The sequence below is a fragment of the Cynocephalus volans genome, chromosome Y, assembly GCF_027409185.1.
Source record: "Cynocephalus volans isolate mCynVol1 chromosome Y, mCynVol1.pri, whole genome shotgun sequence".
In the NCBI taxonomy this organism is placed as follows: Eukaryota; Metazoa; Chordata; class Mammalia; order Dermoptera; family Cynocephalidae; genus Cynocephalus; species Cynocephalus volans.
Window position 1 is genome coordinate 9,170,431 of NC_084479.1, and position 26,141 is coordinate 9,196,571.

Genomic DNA, 26,141 nt, shown 5'->3' on the forward strand with positions numbered 1-26,141 from the left:
CCAGGCTGCAAATTTTCCAAATCTTTACACACACTCTGCTTCCCTTTTAAATTCTGGCTTTACATCATGGTTTTGCTGCCATAACTCAGAGTAGGCTCTTAAAAGCAACCATGCAGCTTCCTTAATGCTTTGCTGCTTGGAAATTTCTTCTACCAAACATTCCAGTTCACCCTAACCTCACTTCAGGTACCAATTTGATGTTTCAGTCCGTTTTGTGTTGCTATGCAGATACTAGAGAATTGGTACCGAGGAGTGGGGTGTTGCTATACAGATACCTGAAAATGTGGATGAAGCTTTGGAACTGGGTAATAGGCAAAGGTTGGAGGAGTCTGGAGGACTTAGAAGAAGAAAAAAAGACGAGGGAAAGTTTGGAATGTCTTACAGACTTATGTGGTGGTGAGCAGAATGCTGATAGAAATGTGGACAGTAAAGGCCATGTAGTAGAACGTGTAGACTTTGGACTCTGGACTTTTAAGTTGGTGCTGGGACAAGCTAAGACTTTTGGGACTGTTGGGATGGGATGATTGTATTTTGTATGTGACAGTGACATGAGTTTTGGGAGTCCAGGAGCAGAATGATGGAGTTTGGATGTGTTGTCCCTCCAAAACTCATGCAGAAATTTGATCTCCAATGTTGCAGTGTTGGAAACTGATTGAGTCATGGGGGTGGATCCCTCATGAATGGATTAATGCTCGCCCTAGGGGAGGAGGGATTAATGAGTGAGATCTCGCTCTATTAGTTACTGCGAGAGCTCGTTGCTTAAAAAGACCAAGGCACCTCCTCTCTCTCTCTTGCTTCCTCTCTCTTGCTTCCTCTTGCCATGTGATCTGCTTGTACCTGCCGGCACCCTGCCACTTTCCACCACAAACAGAAGCAGCCTGAGGCCTGCGCCAGATGCAGCTGTCCCAGAATCGTAAGCCAAATAAACCTCTTTTCCTTATAAATTACCCAGTCTGAGGTATTTCTGTTATATCAACACAAACAGACTCAAACAACAATTCCTAAGTCCCACCTTCCACCAAGTCCAAGGGCATGGACCCAATGCAGCCAAATTCCTTGCTATGGTGTAGCAAGGTGATCTTCTGCCCAATTCCTGATAAGTTCTATCTGAGACCTCATCATCTGCATTGACCTTTACTATCCATATTCTATCAGCATTCTGGTCACTACCACATAAGTCTAAGACATTCCAAACCTTCCCTCTTCTTTTTCTCTTCTTCTAAGTCCTCCAGACTCCTCCAACCTTTTGTCCATTACCCAGTTCCAAAGCTGCATCCACATTTTCAGGTATCTGTTTAGCAACACCCCACTCTTGGTACCAATTTTCTGTTTTAGTCTGTTTTGTGTTGCTATAACAGAAATACCTGAGACTGGGTAATTTATAAGGAAAAGAGGTTTATTTGGCTTATGATTATGGGACAGCTGCATCTGGCATGGGCCTCAGGCTGCTTCTACTTGTGGCAGGTACAAGCAGATCGCACAGCTAGAGGAAGCAAGAGAGAGAGGAGATGCCAGGGTCTTTTAAACGACAAGCTCTCACACGAACTAATAGAGCAAGAACTCACTCATTAATCCTCCCTCCCCCGGGAGAGCATGAATCCATTCATGAGGGATCTATACCAAGACTCAATCAGTTTCCAACACTGCTACATTGGGGATCAGATTTCCACATGAGTTTTGGAGGGGACAGCACATCCAAACTCCATCAGGCTCCTGTGTCCCTCAAGGTAGAACACACCGGTTTTCTGCAAACTAAAAGCCTAATGCAGGTACTTCAGTGTTAGCCATGGTTGTTAGTGACTTTTTCCTGAAGTTGCGGCTTTTCATTCCACAGAACTGGGAATAAACACTTGCTAAAGCTTATGAAACTGTAACACCACGGTCAAGGGTTTGAATACTCACACCTTCCAACCACAAAATCAAAAACCAAACCAAACCATGAAACTGGACTGTCAATGAGAGAATTTCTTTCTCAGGACTCCGCAATGTGGCATGCCTTCTATTATCCTGCATGGTGTCTCATCCATGAAGATGGACTGAGATTCAGGACTATACATCTTGGCAAAATTTGGAAACAGTAGGAAGGAGAATACACATAGCCTAAGTGATGGAAGTCCCTTCTCCTACCTCACATGGGAATAATATCTACATGAATTCCCCACCTACCTGGATTAATCCTGTTGTCTGCCCTACTATCATCTAGGATCACAAGTCCAAAAACTCTTTAATCCTGGCCAGACATCAGTGTGTACAAATGCTTTAAAATTATTCTTCCAGGCTTAGAGCTAGAATTGACAAGGTAAAGTAAGTGAACAGAGGATTGTAACAGAAAGACCCTGCAGTTTTCAGGCTGCTTCAGCTGAGAGTGTGGTTGTATCCCAGCAGAAAAAATCTCAGAAAAGGGTACAGCATTTACTAATTGGCACTGACCTTCATGGCAGGTATGGGCAACAGGAGGTAGGTTTTACTTGGTTTCTAGCCCCAGTTCAATAAGGAATCCTAGCTTACTAAAACCTACTTAGGGAGTTTCTGAATCTGTTATATGGCAACAATACCACCATCCTGTCCACTTAACATGGGATTCTGAAGACCTCGAGAAAGAATATGTTAAAGCACTTTATAAACATGGCCTGACATCTCCATTTCACTGTGATCAGTGTTTTGTTCTCTTATCCTAGAGACAACAGTCTTTTGCTGATTTTTTTTAAAAAAACAACAAAAGTTGATTCTTTTGCAAATCCGTGTAGGACTGTAAAAGATAAAGAGAATTCAAGGCAATCTAATGTTTTGAAACTCTTATTCTTTTATATCCCTTCAAATTAAGTTTCTCAAGTACTGTGATAACTTCCTAAATGTTATGAGAACATGGGAAATAAATGAAAAGATTCTTAAATGTTTCCAGTGGAAAACTGAGGGAGGAAAAATCCTTTTGAAGAGTTAGGAATTAAATGGAAGGAAAAAGTGACTCTCAATTTTGTCAAACCTCATGTAAAGGAGAAGAAAACCTGATGAAGAATATCAATTCAAAGTAGCTTTCCAATTATGCATCTGTTAGTGTGAAGCATAGATAGTGGTATATTCCCTGCTTTGAACTCCTGAAGTATCTCTAACTCAGTCTTGTTCATCTAAGTTTCACATAGCATGTACGGCAGAGTCAGTGAAAAGGGTGATATATTTCTCAGAATTAGATAACCCAGAAGGTTGTTATCTATGCTCCCTAAAAAAGCATAGTTTTCCAATGTAGCACAATTTTTTTTCCTACATTGCCATATTGTAATTATCTTTTGAAAAGCTTATTTCTAGTTATGGATTTTATTAAGAAAAATTTGGATTTATTTAGGAAGGAGGCATTTGTTTCATGCCTTTTATTATTATTATCATCTATTATTTATAGTAGTAGTACCATATAGTAGTAGTAATACCACTGAGATGCAGTAGTCTCTTGAAATGCCAACTTGAGGCTGTCCATGCCAAAACTGCCAGATCTACTGGAAGAATGTACATCAGCCTGCGTCTACAGTGAAAGCCACACAGAAAGAGGAAGACCCTATATACTGAAAGTGTTTTCTCTTTAAAAACAGCAGTGGTGCTAAAAATAGATAATAACAAGCAACAGGACTAAGTCAAAGTAAGCATAAAGAAAACATAATTATTTCCAAAACCATGAACTGTATTTCACCCATTTGATTCTACCAGAGATTTTTGTGTGCACGTGGAGTCTCATACAGACATAAATACAGAATCTTGTGTTGGCTAATGACGTTCTGAGGCAGTCACATTATTTTAACATTAATTTTTTCCTCAGTCATCATGGTTTTAGTACTACTGATATGGAACATGCTTAACAATGACTCTTTTGTGGGAAAACTGATATAACCTACATGAAAAAGGAGAAAGGAAATGCTATGGTTATAATTTTTTTAAAAAAAAGAAATAGTACGTTTGCTTTATTTCTAGGGTTCTGGGTCCAACAGAGCCAGGGACAGGGATCAGGAGCCTGAGAGAATTGGACAGTGGAGGTTAGTGGACTGTCCTGCCTGTCCTCTCCCACCTCTGTCCCTAGATGTGGCCTCCTTGCCTCACCAGCAGCCTGCTCTGCCTAGAGGAAGTCAGAGCCAGTTGACTGATCTTACCCAAGAAAGACCTTTCTCCTTCCCTGTAATCATAACTAGATGCACTTCAGTGCCTTTCATCAAAGGAAGCCAGAAGCCCATTAACCAGCTTCCATAAAAGCTTTTGAGGGCCTACCAGCCTGCTAAGTGCTGGCCCCTGTACCCAGCTGAGTAAGCCTGGGGATGTAACTTTCTACAACTACAAAGTACGTGGTTGTAAACTTCCCATTTATGGTTTCTCAGAGTGGGACATATGAACATCAGTATAAACAGACTCATAATATAGACTCTCTGTGGTATATAAAAAGCAGAAGTAAAAGTCTATAAAACTTAAAATTATGCTTAATAACCAATGTTTCAGTACTGTCTCAGAAATAATTTAGGAATTTAATGAATGTTCATTAATGGACTCATTTTTGTATCAGTGTAACACTTTAAATTACTAAATATCTGGGGAAATAATCGTCTACTTCACATATTACAAAATGTGCTTATTGTTGAAATAAAAGTTTGTCATTATAATGATTCAATTTGGTTAAACATCAATATACTTGTTTGTAATCTTAAACAATAAACAGAAATAATTTTATGAGTAAACATGGAAGAATGTACCAAGTAGAACAAAAATGTGCTTGTGTTATACTTAATACCAATTAATCAGAAAATACAAGTTGTTTTTATTAAACCAAAATAGTCTCATTTGAAAAAAATTCTACCTAAATTATGTGAATTTGTATTTTTAAAACACTTCAGAGTAATTCTTCTGCAAGAATAGTTTTTTTTTTTTTTTTTTGTGTGTGTGTGTGTGTGTGTGTGTGTGTGTGTGTGTGTTTTGTTGTTTTGGCGTTTTTGTTTGTTTGGGGGTCCCTCTTGCCTCGGCTCTTAATGCTGTGCTGCCTGTCAACATGAATATGGGCTCTTTCCTGGGCTGTTTTCTCACACCTTGGGCTTATCTTTGTCAGAGGACAATTTGGGCACAAACTTGAGCAGTTGACCTGATAGGTGGCCAGCCTGGTTGGGGATGTCTGGGTGTGTATGTATGCACATCACAGGGACTATAGGTAAGGTGGTTGATGGTGACCTCCACCAGGCCCATGAGCTAAGGGCCAAGCCTGAGTCCTGAGAAGAACTTCAGCCCAAGGGCAGTTGAAGACACTCTTCCCAGTCCTCCGCCACCTCCACATCTGCACACGGTCACCCTTCACGTTATAAACTGGGCTCAACTTGTTGAAGGTAAACTTGCTGCTATAGGCAATGAGAGCAAGGGAGAGAGTTGCCTTGTATGTCTATCTGACTCCTGGAGGATGGGAAAGCTGTGTAAACTTTCAGACCTGCAGTGACACTTGGTGGCAAGGAGTCCAGGCTTTAGGAAAGGTGGTGTGTGAGACACATGGAGTAACCATGCCTCGGGCTTCAATAGCTTACTCCCAGGGACCAGCTCTGGTAGACTGAGGTCAGTCCCTGGTTGGGGGCAGGTGGGTAGAGTCTTCTAAGCTGAGAAGTACCCAGGCATTTTTTGCAATCCATTCATTCACTGAAGCTTGTGTAGAGCTGTTAGTCACTAGCAAAATTACAAGTGGCCAGGCTAGGTGACAGCTCCCTGAATTTCATCACAGGGCAAACTTCAAGTTTGTGTCTTGCTCTCTTCTCCATGACAACTGTTAAATCCAAGTTGTGGTCCTCCCTTCTCTATTGTGCTGTCCTCTATGGCTCTGCTGTGTTCCTAGCAGGGCCCTGGTGTCCACTGAGCAGTCTCCCGCCATCTCCCTGCCACCTGAGAAAATATGCAGGCTGTAGGAGAAGTTGGGGGAGAGACAGCTTTGCTCCAGGTTCCAAGCCTCTCAGAGGGAGCAGAGCCTTGCTTTCAGTGTCTGTACTGACTGGATGGGTTTGTCTAAAATGCAGAAATAATAAGGAAACTACTTATTATAATAATGGAATACTACTCTGCTATGAAAAAGAATGAAATTATCCCATTTGCAACAGCATGGATGAGGTTGGAGAAACTTACTTTGAGTGAGAAAAGCAAAGCACAGAGAGATAAATACTGTATGTTCTCTTTCATAAGTGGGATCTAAAATAAAAAAAAAGAAAGAAGAAAATAAGTAGAGAAAACAGAGAAAGAAGAAAGAGAAAATAAATAGACAAAGAAGAAAGGAAAGAAATCCACAGCAGTGGATTGGAACTTGGACTTGCAGAGGGAGAGAGCATACCTAGGGATACAAACTGGAGTGGGGAAAGGGGGATGAGGAAGGAGGTCAGGGATAATTGGGACAATTGGGAGGAGGACCAGGGATATAATCACAATTTGTGGTAATGGGCATGCTGCCAATATGGACCTTGCCATCACATCTAGGCACGTGTGGTGACAATTTGCTTTGTACTCCATGAATATTTGTAACCAATAAAAAATAATAAATAGATAAAATGCAGAAGTATTGTTTGAAAATATTTCAAAGCGTTGCACATGCTGACAGTAATGGCTTTCATGGTCCCAATTTGTGCTGGAAAAGTAGAAGATCAACTTGGGTACAATATTAAACGGAGATGGTAGTAGTTCCTACTTTTCTCTCTGGCTCCTTTGAGAGCTGCGAGTGAAAAAAGCTTTTCTATATACTAATCTCCTCCTATCCTCTGTGGAGTCCCACAATAATAACCAGAACACCAGTCAACAGTGAACTTGAGTATGTTCTGGCGAGGGAGGCCCTGACAAGATGAGTCCAACACAAGTGAGGTCTTTGCATAGGTCTATCCCAGGTCAGATTTTTCACAGATCCACAGTGGTGGAGGAAACACCCAGGTTGAGCCCCTGCATTTCAGTCATCTGTGGAGCCTAGCCCTGGGTTTCTGCAACTAGGAACCTGGATCTTCTTCATGCCTTTGGCCTCTACTGCATCTTCCCTAAGCCTTAATACACCATAAAAGAAAGTGCAACCAAATCCCTGGCTGAATCTGAAAGTAGCTTTTTGGAGCTTAGAACAGAGCAGTCTAGGAGGGACCAACATGAAGAGATGGGGTAGCACTCACAGTTAGGGGAGACCACAGATGAAATGGAAGAGACCAAAGGCTAATGTAAGACCGAGGTCCTTTGGGCAGAACTCCACCAGTTGAAGGCTACCACTGGGTATGGGCGAGATCACAGTCTTTGTTAATGGTCTCTCGTCAGGGCTGCCCATAGCACAGTACTAAGGAGAGAGAAGTGGTCAGGTCCTGAGAGGTCACAAGGAAGGAAGTGACAAAACCAAGGACACACGGTAGGGGCTGTGTCCCTGCCATCACCCACCCATCCCTCCTGCTCTGGGAGCAGCCAAAATGGTAGAAGGCCAAAGGTGTTCTTTACATTCCAGCAGGTGAAGCTCCCAATTCCTGGCAGGTCTGCTCACTCAGCTTCCTGGGAAGCTTCTTTGGAAAGGGCCTGTGCTGTGTTTGTCTCCTGTGAGGCTCCTAGACCTCCCTGATTTATTTCCCACACTAAATGATTAATTTGTGAATAACACACAGTTGGGGGAAGGGATGTTTGAGGATCGTATTGTTTAGCAATCAGCAAATCAGCCTAGTAGATGTTTTTAATTTGTGGTGGTTTCAGGCTCACGTAAAAGGCCAGACAGAATTGTCAAATTGTCTTATCTTCAATCTGAGAACTAAGCTGTGATCAAAAGGAGGTGATTGGTACTTAGAAAGACACCACCACGCAAAGGATTAACAGAGGCTGTGACCTTCCCCTGCTGGCTTGGGGATGAGAATTGGTCAAAAAGACAAAAGAGGCCCAACTCCCAGAAGCCACCTTTGAAGGACAAATAGGAAAGTCTAATAAAAGTTAATTCAGTAAACATACAAACAATAAACAAACAAGAATGACGGAAATGCCAACTCATGACAGAATAGACAGAAGATAAAATAAGTGCCTAAATAAATAGACGGAGATACAATAAATGTCTTTGATGCAGCTTAAATATGTGCTCAGGTCACCTTCTGGTGGGCCTCTACAGTGGTCTCCTAAAGCAGGCCTCTCTAGAGCATCTTTACCTTTCAAAAGACACCATTTGTACAGGCAATGTAGTTTGTCATTTTTAGGCAAGTTCACACATCAAAGAGTAGATTATTATTTTCAGACCCCTGGTTCCAGCCATTCAATGAAACAGATGCAATTTCTATAAATTGGCCTTCTCCTGGTTTCAGTTGATCACCGCCATATGAGATTATAGAAAATCTATGTCCTATTTCACTTCCTCCAAGGAGTGAGGAAGGGAACAGTTTATTGGAAGTAATAGTGAATGAAGACTCATGTGTGGAACAGAAATTTGCCTTGGCCTTGATACATCAGACTCCTGAAAGTCCAGGGTTTATCTCCTCCTTATTCTTTTACCTCCTTTCTTCTCTACCTTGGATTTGAGCTTTTGGCTTCTAAAAAAAGAAAAAAATATTTATTTTTTAATTACTAGACTTAATTTTTTGTAGCATTGGGTTACAGAAAAACTGATCTGAAATGACAAAGAAGACCAGCCATGAAAAGAAAAGAAAAAAAAAAAAAGAAATTACAGAGAGTGTTCACATATCCCCCCTCCCTCTCACCATTTCCCCCATTTTTAGCATTTTGCATCCCTTTAGTATATTGTTACAACTGGTGAACCAATATTGATGCATTACTATTAAAGTCTGTAGTTTAAATAAGGGTTCACTCTTTGTGCTGTGCATGCTATAGTTTTTGAGAAATGTGTAATGACATGTCTATCATCACGGTATCATACCCAACAGTTTCAGTGCCCCCAAAATCCTTGATGTTCCTTCCCCCTAATCCATGGCAACTAGACCATTTTACTGTCAGTGTAGCTTTGTCTTTTCCAGAATGTCTTAGAGTTGTAATCATGTAGTATGTAGCCTTTTCAAATTGGCTTCCTTCACTGAGCAATATTCCTTTATGTTTCCTTTTTTGTCTTGGTAGTTCATTTCTTTTTCTTACTGACTTATGGTCCATTGTATGGATGTGCCACAGTTTTTATTTAACCATTCACCCCTTGAAGAACATCTTGCTTGCTTTTAATTTGGCATTTATGAATAAAACTGCTTGTAAGCATTTGTATACATATTATTATATGAAAATGTGTTTTCAACTCCTTTGGGAATATACTGAGAAGTACAATTGAGTGCTGGCTGTATGATTTTGTTTATTCCCACCCATAATGAATGAGAGTTCCTGTTGCTTTAACTTCATCCTTGCTAGAATTTGGTGTTGTCATTATTTCGGATTTTATCTATTTGAATGGGAGTGTACTTGTATCTTACTGTTATTTTAACTTATGATTCCCTAACTTATGATTCCCATATGTTTATGATGAACATCTTTTCATATGCTTATTTGCCATCTGTGTATCTTATTTGGTGAGGTGTCTCTTTGGCTCTTTACCTTTTTTTTTAATTTTATTTTTGATAGCTGGTCAGTTAGGGATGTGAACCCTTGACCTCAGTATTACCAGCAGCACACTCTAACAGTGAGCTAATTCGCCAGACCCTTTTTTGCCTATTTTTAATTGCATTGTTTGTTTCCTTACCATTGAGTTTTAAGAGTTCTTTGTATGTTTAGATTATTAAACATGTATTTATCAAATTTGTATTTTGCAAATATTTTCTCCCCAAACTTGGCTTGTCTTTTTATTCTCTTAATGGTGTCTTGCAAAACAGAAATTTTTAATTTTAATGAAGTCCAACTTATCAATTCTTTATTTCATGTATCATGTTTTTGGTGATGTATACAAGACATTGCCATACCCAAGGTCACTGTGATTTTCCCCTAAGTTATCTTCATTAAGTTTTATATATGTTTATATATACAACTTATAATTATTTTATATATAACTTCAAGTTTTATATATGAAAAGTCCTATAAATTATAGGTTTGTATTTTACACTTCAGTCCAGGATGTAATTCAAGATAATTTTTGTGTAATGTAAGTGTCTCAATTTATTTTTCTGTATGTAGATGTCAAGTTGTTCCAGCACCATCTGTTGAAAAGGCTGTTTTTCTCCATTGAATTACCTTTACGTCTATATCAAACAAAGATCAGTTGGCTATACTTGTATGGGTTTGTTTCTAGGAGTAATTCTCTCCTGTGGACCTCATTGTCTGTTCTTTCACCAGTACACACTGTCTTGATTACTGTAGCTTTACAGTGAATCTTAAAGTCTTCTGGTGGTGTGTCAGTCCTTTGACTTCAATCTTCTCCTTCAATGTTTGTTGACTGTTCTTGGTCTTTTGCCTCTCCATACAAACTTGAGAATCAGTTTGTAAGTATTCACAAAGTGACTTCTTGGACTTTGATTGGAATTGCATTTAATTTACAGATCAAGTTAGGGAGAATTGACATCTTAACAATAGTCTTCCATGAACAAGGAATATCTCTTCATTACTTAGATCTCTTTGATTACTTTCACACAGATTTCTACTTTTCTTCATGTGAATTTTGTTAGATTTGTAATTAAGATGTTTCTCTCTCTCTCTCTCTTGTGCTTAATAAACGGTATTGTGTTTTTAATTTTAAATTCCAATTATACTCCTTTGGTGTATAAGAAAATCATTGACTTTTATATATTAATCTTGTATCCTTCAACCTTGCTATGATTACTTCTGTTTCCAAGAGGTTTTTTGTCATTGTTGATTTTTTGCATTTTCTCCTTATACAATTATTTTTATCTGTGCATAAGCATAGATTTAGTTACTTTTCTTTTTCAGTCTGTATACCTTTTATTTCCCATCTTTGCTGGCTGCATTAAGTGAGTAGGTTGATCTTAGATTTTCTGAAATGCTTTTCTGCATCTATTGATATGCTTCTAATCATATGGTATTTCTTCTTCAGTCTTTTGAGGTGATGGATTACTTTAATTGGTATTCTAATGTTGAGTCAGCCTTGCATGCCTGTAAGAAATCTTACTTTGACAGGTGTAAAATTCTTTTTATAAATTGTTAGATTCAATTTGCTAAGATTTTGTTGAGTATTTTTGCATCTATGTATACATGTCTGTAGTTTTCCCTTCCTGTACTGCCTTTATTTGACTTGGGTATTAGGGCAATGCTGATATCACAGAATGAGTTAGGAAATATTCTCTATTCTTTTATTTTCTAAAAAAATTGTAGGAAATTATGTTTATTTTTAGAAACATATTTATTATAACTCAGTCATAGCTTTTGGTGAATGGGGAGGTTGTTTAATGGGTATAGAATTTTAGCTTTGCAAGATGAAAAGATTTCTGGAGATTGGTTGCACACAGTGAATATGCATAACACTAGTGAATTATACACTCAAAAGTAGTTAAGATGGTACATTTTATGTTATGTACATTTTACCACAAAGTTTTGAAAAAGATCCCCTCTTTGGCTTTTGTTTCCCACCCCAAAGTTTTTTGTTCACTTTTGCCTTGATACCATCTTCTGTTTTACTAAAGTTGGTTTTGATTCTTCTGTCTTGTCCTCAGTGCAACAAACTTTAGGGAAAGTCAAAGAGTATGTTAATTATGTCTCTAGTAAACTGAATTTTATAGTTCCTAAATTGCTGTGTGTTGCTTTCAAATGTTTTCTTTGTTAAAACAGATTATTTAATTCAAATAATTCCTGATTTCAACTCTAATGGGTTAGTAACACAAGCAAGAGAAAATGGGAACAAAATGAGAAATAACAGAGAGGGGGAAGAAAGGAGACCAGGAAACACACACACACACACACACACACACACACACACACAGCTTTCCTTCTGAAATCATTCTTGAAGTATTAAACTGTTCCTTACAATTGTCCCTGGCTATGCCCTGAACATTGTCAGCCTACCTAGATTTCACATCATTTGACAACTAAGGTGATCATTAGCTGAGAATGGACAGCCTCCTCTAACTGCTAGCAGTCCATCACTTACCAGCTGAGGAGGGGGGCCACAGGGAGGCTATCTGCAGTCTCCTAGGTTAGGCTGTACCCTGTTGCTCAATTCTAGAGGGGTCCCAGGCCCAGAGGCCTAGGAGGACCAAATTGTCCCAGGACCTGGGGCACTGCTGCTCTGCCCTGTCTTGTGAAGCTGCTCCCTGCATCCAGCCCACTCTGGCTGGAGCAACTTGGCCTCAAGTGGTCTCAAGTGTGATTTGTGTGGCAGCTCCGGGTAGCACAAGCCAGAAACTTTGGCAGCATCCACGTGGTGTTTAGTCTGCAGGCCCACAGAACACAAAAGCATGCAGAGAAGCAGTGCCCCAGCCTTCACCCAGTTTTCAGAGGATGTATGGAAAGGCTTGGGAGGCCCAGGCAGATACCTGCCATCCACACCAGGGCAATGTCTAGTAGAGTCATGGGAGCAGGGCTGCCAGAACCCCAGAACTGTAAGGCAATTGGCAATGTGCAGTGCCCACTTGGAAAAGCCACAAACACCACTGCAGATGAAACAAGCTATTGGGACTATTGGGATGGAATGATTATATTTTGTATGTGATAGGCACATAAGTTTTGAGGACTCAGGGGCTGAATGATAGTGTTTGGATATATTCCCCACTTCTGCCTCACCAAAGCTCATGTTAAAGTCTGGTCCCCCATGTGGCAGAAACAATCATTACTGGAACAAAGCAGAGAGAAAAAAATTAATGTATGAGTATAATTGCAAATGAGGAATAGATTGTATAATCCTATTAGTTGTCTTCCCTATAATCCTGATTTTTGTCTTTTTTCCCCAGAATAATTGAAGGATTAGGCCTCAGTTGGTGGAGGTGGTGAACCCTTCAAACCGTAACATCACCTACTCCAGGAATGGTCCAGTGTGATCTGCCACCTGAGACACTTTCAAAGCAATACCATGTCTGTGTTCCAGTCTATGAGTGTTTAGTGTCTTCTCATGAGGAACTATGGCAACAGCTAGAAAGTAAACCCCAAAGCAAGGAAGAAGCTGAATAGATAAAACAGACCCAGAGCAGAGTACAATGGCTGGTTTGAGGAAAGACTGGAACCAAATTCTCATGGAGATTGATGTTCTCTCCTTTGTGTTCCCTGTGCCAGCAAGTAGGCCAGGAAGGTTCCTTCTTGCTCTGAACAAGCTGCATCTTACAAAGCTACAGAAGAGATAAGACCTGTTACGTGGACCTGCAGTATAAATTCACTGCCTTCATATCCTGAGAAAACATCATTTGCATGCCTGGATGTAGTGAAGGTCATTGCCATCAGATCCAAATAAAGCACCCAATTATTGGCATGGTAATTAAGCTGACCACAGGTGCCTGGAAAGTCTGAAATTTAGAGTGTCACATCATAATGGCAGTGGCAGTGATGGTGTGGGTGAAAGTTTGAACACTGGGAATCAGCTCTAAGTTCCAGTCCTGGCTTCTCCACCAAGTAGCCATAAATGTCTAGGCAAGTTAATTGTTCTTTAAGTCTCAGTTTACTCATTAACAAAATGGGGATTAATAATAGTAACTTTATTATAGGTTACTTTCCTATATCAAATTATTTATGTATATAAAATGTTTAGAGCTTTGCCTTGCACGTAGCCCTTAATAAATTTTAGCTATTGTTCTTCTAAAAGCTGAAAAAGAGCTAGTGACCTTCTTCACCCTAAATCTCAAGAACTCTTCAGCTTCAGAAGAGCTTTGTGCTGAGTTCTTGGTGAATTCTTCCATCTCATCTCTGCTCTGTACTAGATGTACACCAAGTTCCAAACAGAAAAATGTTACTCAGAAATATGAAAAAGCAAGGTGGTTTATAATCTTGCCAAACACTGAGCCATAATTTGATGTTGCTGTGGTGCAGAAACTTTCCACAGAGAACTAAAGAATCTACTTGTTCTGGGGTGGAAACCCTTCCCATTAACTTCTTGTCCTCTTTTTCAAGACTTACCTGAGAGAAAGGCAACTCTTTGTATGATAAATACTAAATACTAAGGTCATGGTTTTGGATCCCCAAAAATGTCAACCACACATACACAGACATGCATATAAAGAAAGAAAAGAAAATGCTGTGTTTCGATAATGAACACGGAAGATCATTGGAGATCTGCTGATCCCAGAAAGAGTGAAACTCCTTTTATGATATTTACTGCAGTAGCAAGGATGATACAGAAGAACATGTTTGGAGAAACTATGTAGGATCTGATCCAAGAAATAGTTTCAGATTTGGGAACAGTGCATATGCATATGAGGCAAACAATATACTGTACTAGAAAGAGCCTAGCTTTGGAGTCAGGTAGAATTCCTGCTACATTAGCTCTGTGTGTTATATGGGTAACTGTAAGACCTCAGTTTTTTCTAATATATAGTGTGCATATTAATAACTACCCTGTAGGGTTATTTTGAGGATTAAATGAGATAACTTGAAATATATGTAGTAAAGTGACAAAACAAATCTCTCAATAAACAATAGCTATTTTTATCATGTAGGAATTATTCCTAGTCAAAAGGACTTGTTTTGTTATCAAATATACTATGGACATACAGTTACTGTTAGAGGCAACATGGCATGAAATTAAGGACACTGTAGTTGCCCAAAGGTCAACTGTGATCAGGAAACCCTTTGCTTGTCTGTGAGGGTCTCTAGGAAAAAGACAGTCTCAGTCTTTTGCCACCAAGAAGAAAAACAAATAGTTCACAATAGACCCAGCATTGTACAAAGGCTCTGATTTGTGGCTTTTTCTTGCTCATGGCTAGGGTATCCCTCTCTTATCTCTTGAGGATGATATTCTCCAACAATTCACAAGGATAGGACTTGTAAGTCCTCCCTACCATCATGCACCCTGGTCACTTGGCTCCTCTGTCAGCAGAAAGACACAAATACATGCATCCTATACTTCCATGAGTCTCCCTTGGGCTTTCCCATAGGGTAATGGATCCTCTGGCATCCCGCGCTGCCAGCGCAGCACTCTACCAAGTGCGCCACGGGCTCGGCCCCCTGATGGATCTTAGATGTGACCGGTGCCATTTTACACACAGTGAGCACAAAATGGTCACCAGCCTTTCCCTTATGAGAAACCTCGTGGTTTCTGAGAAATAGAAACTCTCTACTCCCACATGGCTGCAACCTTTCACCTGGTTACATTCACCAGCCTTATCTTCCATTCCAGCACCAAAACCCCTCTCTCATCGCGTCAGCCTTCCCTGCAGTCTATATAAGCTCTCCCACCCACAGGCCTGGTGATGCCCTCCATTCTGAGCACAGCCTGGCAGATTTTATATCTAATAAAACTTTATCAGTACCCGGCTTTTCAGTTCACTTTCTTTCAATACCTAACTTCTGCTTTCTTCTACTTTAGTCATCACCAGCACTACAAGGGCTCTACCTGCAAGCTCAGGAACTCCCCTTTTCCTTTATTACATACCCACAATTAACTTGCTCTCAAGCCATTAGTCATCAGCAATAATTCATATTTAAAGCCATGGGTCTGGATGAGTTGGTGATGAGCAGAAGGGGAAGATCAGTACCAAATATAACCAATAAAGTATAGGAAAGAATAAGAAAGAGACTGAAAAAGGTTCGGAAACCCACAGAACCAGAACCTAAGATGGTCCTACTTCCAAATATTTTATCCAATAAGCCTACTTCTCTCCATTTTCCCTTGTCTATCTTAAGCAAGCCTGCCATGTTCCTTACATTATTATCCAGGATTATCATTCCAGTTGGTCTGTGGTTCACCCTCCTCTAATCCATCCTCCACAAGACATCTAAAAAAATTCTTCTATGAGACGGCTGGCTAGTTCAGTTGGTTTCAGCATGATGCTGATAACATCAAGGTCAAGGGTTCCATCCCTGCACAGGCCAGCCACCAAAATAAATAAATAAATAAAAGATCTATGACTATTGGATATCACTGCCCCATTTGTTCCAAATGCACTTAAAACAAAACCCAAAATTTTTATCAAGGCTTACAATCCCTGCCAATTCATTGCTTGCCATTGTCTCCCTTAACAGGCTCTGAGAGTTCCTTCATGTGCAACCATTTCCTCAACAGGACTGTATGCGCTTCTCCATAATGTCAGGGGCTGTTTATGCTGAAGCCAAGAGGATCAAGATTAAAAGAGAGTGTGGTTATGCATCTTGAATGCTTCCAAACAGCTGAGTAATGGAAGGACTGAAATATGCCCACCATTTCTGGCAACAAGCAAGCGACTAGTAGTCCTTGGCACTTTCTGCAGAATGGGGAGGAAATACAAGCAGTGGGTTGAAGAGAACATACATTAAAATTCCATATTTGCCAAGGATAAATTTCACAGGGGAAGTACAAAACTGGATGTGCAGTATATTCTCATTCATAAAAATGTGGAGGGGGGTTATGCATTTATCCTTCTGTGTGCACTTTATACTGATGGAAAGCTACAAAGATGAGAGAAATGTCCTGCCCTCCCTTTCCTGCTGCACAGCCTTCCAGATCCTCTCTCTCTGTTCTCAAGTTTTTGCTTATCCATTTGAAACATGTTTTATACAAATTGTTCTTCCCTGATGGTTTCTCCCTCAGCAACAGACCTTGAGATCATTCCTAGGAAACCAGTACACAGAACTAATCTTTATTTTCTTAAAAATTGCTTCAGAATATTCTATTGTATGAAAGTATCTTCAAGGTCATGGCTAGACATGTAGATTGTTTCTAATCTTATGCTCTAACAAAGCTGCACTGAACAACTTTATGTGAGTATCTTGGAATAACTTAACACTTGTGTCAATTTTAGGGTAAATTCAAAGCAAGAAAACAGGCTGTCCTGGGAAGAGCAGGCAGTGAGGGCTGAGGCTGATAATGTTCAAATTCCCTACTGCGTTGCACAGTAAATTGACTTTCCAGGTTTCAAAGGCCCAGCAAAGGAGGCTTCTGGAAAGAGCCAAGAGATCCCTGTGAGACAGCTTCCCTCTTCATGCTCCCAGTTTGCTGGCAACTAGTAGTGTTACAGAAAAAGTAAGCAAGGAAATGCAGACACTCAGACAGATGGAGAAGTCAGATGATTTATTATGCTAGTGGTCCCAGGTGAACTCTCATTCTGAATTCCTGGGCCCTGAGTGCAGGGAGAACTGGGGTTTTATATCTTTCTTGAGCAAGCATGCAAGCTTCTTTATTGGCCCTGCCTGTATCCAGGCAGAGTCACCCAAGCTGGGGTCTTCATCAGGTGGGGTTACAAAGGGAGGAAATGTGTTTAAGAGGCTTTCTGTAAACTTAGCAGATAGCTTCTCTGAATCAGGCAAGCCACAGAGTTACAGAGGCCAGAGATGCAATCAACCATTAGCCATTAGCACAACTCTCAGGTGTCTCTTACAAGCAAGCTCATTCCAAGCGGAAAGTTAAACAAGGGGATGAGTGGGGGTCTTAGAAATTTACATTTGGGGTCTCCCACCTGGGGTGGGGGCTTTGAGCTCATCCTGTAGAGTTGGCTCTGGCTGTCACTCCCTCTAGTGGTTGGGCCTAGAGATAAAGTTAATGACTGATTTACCCACCCCACCTGGCCAGTGCACACCCTGCTGTTTGTCCCAGCTGAGGAGCTGCAGGTGAGCAAAGCAGATTGGAGTGAGTTCACCCCAGATAAAGAAGCCTCCCTGCCTACAGAAAGGAGCAGCCTCTTGATTAGTTCCCACTGGCAGCTCTACTAGTGTTGGAGGCTAATAAGCAGGAGGCCCTGTTTGGGTTAATGTAACCTTGGGAAGTGCCATAGTTTGGCTGCTGGTAATTAGAATGCCTGGTTTTATGAGTCTTAATGGGTCACCCACCTGGCTGTCAACCTGCTCACTGTGGACTATTCCTGGCCATGCAGAGGCAGGTGCTGCTGGGAGCCCTGGGCACCAAAAGCATTAAGCAGTATTCTCATTTCTCATAGGAGGCAACACAAACACCCAAAATAAAACCACTCCAATAATTGAGCACTCCACACAAATGTTACAAATATAGACTTTATCACCCACTTCCCCATGCACTAAAATACACTTTCCATTTTTATGCAGCAGATTCCACTAGAATATCTTGCAGGCAGAGTACATGGGTAGGAGGAGTAGTGTTGCCAACTTACTATGGGGGCAGTAAAAGAGAGGGGTGCTAAAACTTCACTCAAGTGCTAGTTAGGTCTGCAGCGCAGCTGGGCTTTGCAGGCTGGCATTGGCCAGACTGTCCTCCTCATTCACGATGATTCCCCAGGTTCCAAGCACAAAGGTCACACATGACTGAAAGGATCAACACTAGCAGAGAAAACATGCCTTGCTTAATGCAAGCTTACAAATTTATTGTGTTAGGAGCTCTGAGACAAATTGGCCCAGGGTACAGCACTGCTTTGGAGAAAATCACAGGAGAAATCCTAAGCCCCTGCCCCAAGAGAGAAATTTGGTATCTCCTGGACAGACAGCTTGGCCCTGGAATCCCACACACTGTAGGTCACCCCACTGACATGCAGACTGAGTATGACTAAGCAGTCCAGTAGAGTATATTATTCAGTCCCCAGGCTGACTCCTAGAACTCCACATTTCTTACTCTAGGCAATATAAAGGAAGCAGTCCCCTGTGCAGTTACAGATGAGGATTTCCAACAAACTCTTAAAACCACATATCTGAAACAGTTTCTCTTGCTACGTCACTGGTGGATACAAAACCCAAGTGGCCAGGGACTTGGAATAGCCAAAACAACCATGGAAAAAACAAAATTGGAGGTCTCACTCCTTTTAATTTCAAAACTGACCACAAAGCTGCAATAATTAAAACAGTGTGGTACTGGCATAAAGACAGACACCTTGACCAATGGAGAACAGAAAGCCCAGAAATACACTTTTCCCTTCAAAGTCAATGACAAATGGTGGCAAGACCATTCAATGGGGAAAAGACAGACCATTCAAAAATGTGGTGCTGGAAAAACTGAGTATCTACATGCAAAAGAATGTCATCAGACTCTGATTGTTCACCATATTCAAAAATTAACTAAAATTGGATCCACGACCTTAGTTTAAGAGCTGAAACTATGAAGTTTCCTGAAAAGGTGGGGGGGGGGGACAGGAGGGGAAGCTTTCTGACATTTAATTTGGCAAGGATTCCCTGGACACAACATCGAAAGTTGGTCATGAAAACTAAAACAGATGAAAGGGACTCCATCAAAAGAAAACTTCTTGACATCAAAAACCACAACAGCTGGGCATGTTGTGCACCTGTAGGCATAGCTACTTGGGAGGCTGATGCTGGAGGATGGCTTGAGTCCAGGAGTTGTGAGCTGTAGTGTGCTATACCAATTGGGTGTCTATACTGTTTCTTATCAGTATGGTGACTTCCTCCGGAGCCATCAATCACGAGGTTGCTTAAGGAAGGGTGAACAAGGCCAGGTCAGAAATGGAGCAGATCACAACTCCCTTGCTGATCAGTAATGGGACCATGCCTGTGAACAGCCATGACTCTCTAGCCTGGGCAACACAGGGAGACCTTGTCTCTAAAAACAAAACAAACCAACAAACCAAAAAAAGTACATTAAACAGTAAAAAAAGCAACCAACAGAATATGAGAAAATATTTGCTAATCAAATATCAATATATTAATTCCTTGGTTAATATCCAAAATATAAAATGAAGGGCCGAGCCCGTGGTACACTCGGTAGCGTGCTGCGCTAGGAGCGCGGCAACGCTCCCGCCGCGGGTTCGGATCCTACATAGGAATGACTGGTGCACTCACTGGCTGAGTGCCAGTCACGAAAAAAAAAATATATATATATATATAAAATGAAATCCTACAATTCAACAACAAAATCACCTGATTAAAAGATGCACAGGCTACTGCTTAGTTCAGTTGGTTAGAGCCTGGCACTGATAACACCGAGGTCCAAGTTCAATCCCTGTACCAGCCAGCTGTGAGGAAGGAAGAGTAAAATAACTAAAACATAGGTAAAAGACTTGAAAAGATATTTCTCCAAAGATGATATGCAAATGTTTATCAAGTATATGAAAAGATGCTCAACATTTGTAATTATTAGGAAAATTCAAATCAAAATCATAGTGAGATATGGCCTCACATCCATTTAGATGGCTACTATTTTAAAAAGAGGAGAGAAAATAACAAGTGTTGGTGAGTATGTACACTGTTGCTAGGAATGTAAAATGTAGCAGTCACAATGGAAAACAGTAGGCAATTCCTCAAAATTTAAAAAATAGAATTACCATATGATACAGCAATTCCACTTCTAGGTATATATCCAAAAGAATTTAAAGTAGCATCCTAATGAGATATTTGCACATCCATGTTCATAGCACCACTAATCACAATAGCCAACAGGCAGAAGCAACCCAGGTGTCCATCAACAGATGAATGGAAAAATAAAATGGAATGGAATAGAATAGAATATTATTCTGCCTTAAATAAGGAATAAAATTCTGGCACATGCTACAAAATGGATCAACTTTGAGGATGTTATGCTAAGCGAAATAAGCTAATCACAGAAAAAGACAAATACTTTATTATTGCATTTATATGAGGTACCTAGAATAATGGCTGTAGAGTTTTATTTTTGCAAGATGAGAAAGTTTTAGATACTGGTTGCCTAACAGTGTGACTATACTTAACACTACTAAAACAGCCACTTGGAAACAGTTGAGAAGATAAATTTCACATTATGTAAAAATGTGTTGTCTATCAAAATTGAAAAACAAAACAAAACAAAAACTGGGGTGGTGAAAAAAAGAAGAGGCAACTAGTGCCTCTTGCCAGGAGCAAAATTAAGGACTGCCAAAAATTCCAGGCTGACTGATAAAAACCTCATATTGTTCTTCCCTGGTCACAACAGTTCCTCTGGCCTGGATAACCTTCTGGGTCACCAGGACCTCAAGGATAGGGATATGAGTATAGGCTAACTGTAACAGTTTGTATATGAATGGCTGGCAGGAGGGTGATTAGGTTGTGGTTCCAGCAAGTTCTGGTCTGGTGCCACCCATCTTCCAGCACCAAGAGCCACTTATGCCTGCACTGCCTTCTGTTCCCACCAAAACTTTGGTTTAAAGAGAGGCTGGGACAAAAGCAAATGTTTGGAATAAACCAGAAAAGAATAGTAAAATAGCTGTGCAAGGCCCTAAAGAAGTGGGAAGCACAGTGTTAGAATTGTAAAAGCCTGCACTGCCCGGTCAGTTCAGTCGGGTACAGCACAGCCTGTTAAAACCAAGGTCACAGGTTTGGATCCACCTCACACACATAACCCACACCACCTACTCCCTCCAACTCCCTGTACTGGGCAGCTGCCAAACAAACTTGCAAAGAAAAGAGGTACTTAGAACAAATCTGAGCCTCAGGGAAGGCTGAGGCGAAGGGTTGGCGAGGGGCTTGGACATGGTAAGTCTTTGAAGCTGCTCTGAGGAAAGAGAAAAGCCAAGAAGTATACAAAATGATTGAGGCAGGAGGCTGGTGCTCTGGGTTTGCTAACATGTAGCTGGTGCTATGTACCCCCTTGACCTTGGGTTCCCACTGTAAATGGAAAATTAAAGCTGTTGTGGCAAAAGGATTTTAGAGAACTTTGTTAGGAACCAAACATGAGAATAGACCTGGGAAATACAGAAAAAAGGGTGGCAAAGTGCTGAAGTCTATTACATTCAAAAAAGTTTTCATAGGAAAATTTACATAGAGAAGGGGACACATCATTCTGGAGTTGTCTCATTTTTACTAATGAGTAAAAATAGAGAAGTTATAACCATTGAACAGAAATTACGTCATAAAGCTAAAAATGTCCATGTGCATTTTCTAGCGCATTTCCCCTGTTTTTCGACCTTTCTTTGTCAGTAAGTTACTGGACCACAATCTAAACCACATCCTATTTTCACCTTTGGAGCAAGATGTCAACATTGAGATCCTGAGACTCTTCCCAACGCAAAATTTACTTTAGAAACCTGCTTTGTTTCTATCACCACTGCTGAGGCCATAGACCAGCAAGCTGGGTAAAGGTAAAGAGTGGTGGCTTCCAGGGTTCGTCAATTTAGACTAGACACAGCCTCCTTGGAGCTACAGCACTCAGCAAATCCCTATGTGGCTTGTATTTACACCTGTTCACCTGACACTCATAGTCCCAGTCACACCTGGAGTGTAGAAGGTGGTTCATCTACCTTTCCAAGGCTTGGGGAGCTAAGGGCCCCCAAATGATGAGTTTAGGGCAGAAATTTTGAGACAATGTTGCTAGTACCACTTGGGCCTGCTCTTACGGTGTTCCTTCCCCAAATGCCCCCAAAACCCTCTAAATGCCATATAGAACAGCCATTTACACTTTACTGCCCTTTGATTGCAACTGTCTCCTACCCTGGGTCCCAAGTCAAAGCATAAATTAGGTGGGATGCCTAGAATGGAAGTAACCTTAGATACTTTCCAAGGGTACAGAAATTCCTGAGAAAGAAATATATCTTCAGGTGTTACTTCATTTACCAGGAAATGGAGGGAAGACAGATGTATGCTTTGTGCTTCAAAGCAGCTGGCAGACGGGTAGCAAGGTCTTGGGCCAGTGGATGTTTTTAGTGCCTTTCAGCAATTGCTTAGACTTCTTTTTACAAATGACTGTAAGGCTTTCATTGTGGGTGTTTGGTTGTTTGTATTATTGTTTTATAGGAACAGGCTACTATACATTATGTAAAGTAACAACACAATATCTGTAATCGTGCAAATCCCCCTGTTAGAATGCTACTGTCTCAGGACCCGGAGTAAAGTTCCTAAGGAGGGCCACTGAAGGCCTGTTAGTTTTTCTATGACAAATCAACCCCCAGCACAGTGTTGGGAGTACAGAATTTCCAGACACACAGGCTAAAGGTATCATCACAGGTGCAGTGGGCTCTCCCACAGACCTGAGAGGTTCAAGAGAGCGCTGGCTGATCCAGAAATGTTAGTCTGGCCTGAAAGGGATAGCCAGAACAGACACACCTATACACAAAAGGGTTATCAAACAGACTGCTAGGGAGTTACAGAGACTAACAATCTGAAGCAGCAAAGAGCCCTAGATGGAGCAATGGGAAAAAGGGAAAAAAATTGTTGTGTCCAGATGTAAAATCTCAGCCGTTGATGGTAGTAGTAATGGTTGGGAATGGTGGACAAGTTGTTATTACTCATCTTCAGCTTCATGCCCCATTTCTCCCAAACAACCTCATCTAACCAAATTAAGGGGTAAAGACTTTGAACATCTGAAATGGTGAAGAAAATCCCATATTTAAATTTCTAGTATGTCTCATTCAGTTCTCTTTAGGGTTTCCTTCAAGTGATATTTTCAAAATTCCATTGAGTTGAGAAATACATTGTTGAGTTGAAGGAAGAGAAATCCTTTCAATTCTACTAATCTACACAGAATATGGTAGATCCATGCTCACTTTTTTTCTTGTTGTTGGAACATAATCGATTGTATGTATTTGTGGGGTATCCATTGTATAAATTCTAGAGTACAGCATTGAAAATCAATACCTGTGAGCCATATGTGATACTCAAATTAGTATATTCAACATTACACAATGTTATCATATTTTGTGTCCCTTTACCAATTTCTTGCTTAACCCACTTTCTCTCCCCCTTTCCCATCTCTAGTGGCCTAAATTCTGTTCTCTTCTCTCCTTTTGAAAGTTCAATGAATTATTGTGATTGTTGTATCTTTCTTTCTTTCATTTAAAATGATTTTTCCCTTTTTTTAAGCTCCTACTTATGACTGTGGACAAGGAGTATTTCCCTTTCTGTAGTGCCTGGCTTATTTCACTTAAAATAATTTTCTCTGAGTTCATCCATGTTGCTATGAGCAGCAGACTTTCATTCTTTTTTATTGCAGAGTAATATCCTCCACACATACACACATACACATACACACACCACATTTTCCTTATCCAGTCATCCTTCAGCGGACATTTAGGTTGGTTCTGGTAATGAAGAAGTCCTGTACAGTTCCTGCTCATGATTAGCCAAAATGTGAGAGGACAACTTAGTTGGAGGAATCCCTGACCTATGTGGGTCCAAGTGCTCACCACTATAGAATCACTGTTCATGCTTGCTATACAGAACTTAAAGAAAAGCTTCTTATTTCAGAAGACATCAACCAGGAGACATACAGTGAAGTCCCAACTGCCTCCCTGACTGGCTGAGGACTGGGTTTATATAGGTAAATGTATCTGCTCAAACAGTATGCATTGAGAGATGTATCAGAAAAGACAGGATACTTTGAGAAAGGTATACAGGATTTTCAAGTGTGATGGACAGCTGCATCCTGCTTTGGGAGATGTATCATGTAAGACACAATGTCTGCTTTTGATACACTCTTAGTTAATCATTAAGGGCAAGCTACAAAGAGAAAACAAAGTTAGTTCTATAGTGTATAAATTAGTGTGGGGAGTTTTCTATGTTTAAAATTCCAAGTCTTGGCTATTGTAAATATAGCTATGTTAAACATGGGAGTGCAGGTGTCCCTTCAACATGATGATGTCCACTCCTTAGGGTATGCACAAAGTACTGGGGTTGCTGGATTATGTGGATGTTCCCTCTGTAGTTGTTTGAGGAACTTCCTTAGTCTTTTCCATAATGGCTGCACTAATTGACACTCCCACCAGCATTCTCACCAGCATTTGTTATTTTTGGTCTTTTTAATAATGGGAAGTCTAACTGGGGTGAGGTGATATCTCAAGGTGGTTTTGATTTGCATTTTGCTGATGCTTAGTGATGTTGAGCATTTTTTCATTTCTGTGTTAGCCATTTGCATATCATCTCTTAAGAAATGTCTATTCTCTTTGCCCATTTTGAATTGAGTTACTTGTTTGTTTACTGTTAAGTTGTTTGTGTTCCTTATGTATTCTGCATATTAATCTCTTGTTGGGTGTATAGATTGCAAATATTTTCCCCACTCTTTTTTGTCTGTATTGTGAGTGTGCACTTGCTCACCTCTTTCCCTGCTGATGACCCTCCTTGTGTCAATACAGCAGAGTGGCTGCTACAGGGTTGGTGACCATTGCTGTGGTGGTGGGTCACCCTTGCAGTGGCAGCAGGCTGCCTTTGTGGCAGTGGTGGCTGTGGTGGACCACCCATATGATAGTGGTGTCTGCAGAAATTGTGGGCCACCAGTGTGATGATGCTGAATGCCCTTGATGGCTGTCTGTGGGGGCTGCCCTCACCTCCAAAAGAAAGGATGTTTTAAAGAGCAAATCACATCTAAGTTGAATTTACTGGTTGGTCTTCAGCATTACAATTTTCCCAGTCAGCCCACCCTATATCCTCTTCTCCCTTGCAGCACTTTCCTCTCCCTTCACTTTAACTCTAGGACTTTTAAAATTAGACATTCAGACCCCATGGTCAGGGACCCCAGGAAGCCACAGACTCAGAAAGATTATAGGCCCCCCGCTCCCCAAGTTCATGTGTTTTCTATGACTCAGTAGGGAAAGCCTATTGCTGTAGGAGAAGTGAGCACTGGAGGAGGTGGAGGCAGCTCAGCATTGATGCAGTTTAACCCAGTTGAGAGATCCTGGTATGCTTGTGCTCAGCCTGAGGCACTGACATTTACCCAGCTGTGCCCAGCTTGGCTGTGGACATTAGGCACCCATGCTGTGCCACACTGTGTTGTAAGCAAGACCCCCACCCAAATGTCATGCTGCACCTTTGGTTCATCTCACCCTGTGGTTATCTAGCTAACACCCTGTGGTTATCACAGACTGCTGAGACTGAACTTCTTTTACTTTTTTTCTCTGCAAAACCCAGAAATGCTATGATACAAAAATAACTGCCCCGCTGTGTTGGGCTGCTCAGAACTTTGGACCTGAGTCATTCTGAGCCAAATTCTGGCATTTCAATAAATTCTGTTTTCCTGTTTTAAGCCTCAGTGTTTCCTCCCTCTCCCTGTGACTTCACAGTAACTCACTGCAACATTTCTTGGGGGCTCATCCAGGATGGTGGAAATGGAAGCTTGAACACTTTTCTTGTCTCTCTGCCTCAGCCCTCAGGACACCCAATGATGCAGACTGCACTCAGGCACCAACAGAGAGTTTTCCATGAGTGGGAAAGAATTCACCAGGTGGACACAGAGGTCGAACCCTGAGCACAATGGAACACAAAGAGGCACAGGAAACAGGCCAGGGGAGCTCTCCCCATTGGGCTAG

At 41.0% G+C, this 26,141-nt stretch overlaps 1 pseudogene; it reads right to left on the reverse strand.

Annotated features, from left to right (window-relative positions):
- Positions 1–12,109: 12,109 nt before the first annotated feature.
- The window catches only part of LOC134368987 (XK-related protein 3-like), a 39,665-nt pseudogene continuing 25,633 nt past the window's right edge, over positions 12,110–26,141 (reverse strand).